This window comes from Seriola lalandi, unplaced genomic scaffold, assembly GCF_002814215.2.
Source record: "Seriola lalandi dorsalis isolate HSWRI2012SDOR001 ecotype SW California unplaced genomic scaffold, Sedor1 jcf7180002055006, whole genome shotgun sequence".
NCBI lineage: Eukaryota > Metazoa > Chordata > Actinopteri > Carangiformes > Carangidae > Seriola > Seriola lalandi.
In genome coordinates this window covers 17,508-18,438 of record NW_019525549.1, presented here as the reverse complement: position 1 = coordinate 18,438, position 931 = coordinate 17,508, and the positions used below count along the sequence as shown (strand labels likewise).

General features: G+C 50.7%; 1 protein-coding gene across 2 annotated transcripts in view; it reads left to right on the top strand.

Annotated features, from left to right (window-relative positions):
- LOC111647639 (uncharacterized) overlaps positions 1 to 931 on the top strand; it is an 11,024-nt gene that overhangs the window by 8,329 nt on the left and 1,764 nt on the right. The gene's annotated exons all lie outside the window — the stretch shown is intronic.

Sequence of the window (931 nt, the reverse complement as noted above, 5' to 3'; positions counted from 1 at the left end):
ACAGAACACTATCAGAACACTCACCACTCCCATTAACAGCCCATTCTCCAACACCTGAAAAAGATCCTGTTAAAATGGTGATCTTTCCAGTTCAGCATGCCACACAGACCTGTGGCACCAGTACTCTGACGGACCTGTGGCACCAGTACTCTGACGGACCTGTGGCACCAGTACTCTGACAGACCTGTGGCACCAGTACTCTGACAGACCTGTGGCACCAGTACTCTGACGGACCTGCGGCACCAGTACTCTGACAGACCTGTGGCACCAGTACTCTGACAGACCTGTGGCACCAGTATTCTGACAGACCTGCGGCACCAGTACTCTGACGGACCTGTGGCACCAGTACTCTGACAGACCTGTGGCACCAGTATTCTGACAGACCTGCGGCACCAGTACTCTGACGGACCTGCGGCACCAGTACGCTGACGGACCTGTGGCACCAGTACTCTGACAGACCTGTGGCACCAGTATTCTGACGGACCTGCGGCACCAGTACTCTGAGGGACCTGCGGCACCAGTACTCTGACCTTTGTGTGGAAGTCCAAAGACAACACAACAAAAAGCAAGAGATGACGCTCCTCCATGTCAGGACAGTTTACTCAGCGACCGCTGTGCACCTACAACATACAAGCCTTCGCTCTTTGGATTTAGATCAACCACACCATCAGCTTGCAGTGGGCAGCAGCATGAATCTCACAGCAGACTCAATGCTTCTTCTAATCACCTATAATGTAAAACTGCTGCAGCTCAGATGAATGAGATCATTTCTTTAAAACAAAAGAAGCGCTGAAATTGTTTGAGGAGGCAAATGCAGGAGACCAGAGCAACTGTCTCTGTGACACTGTGAACACTCACAGTGTGAGTGGTTTCTGCTTTAGCTGCTGACTTCAGCCATATTGACGAGTCAACATCAGTTCGTTTTTTTTTT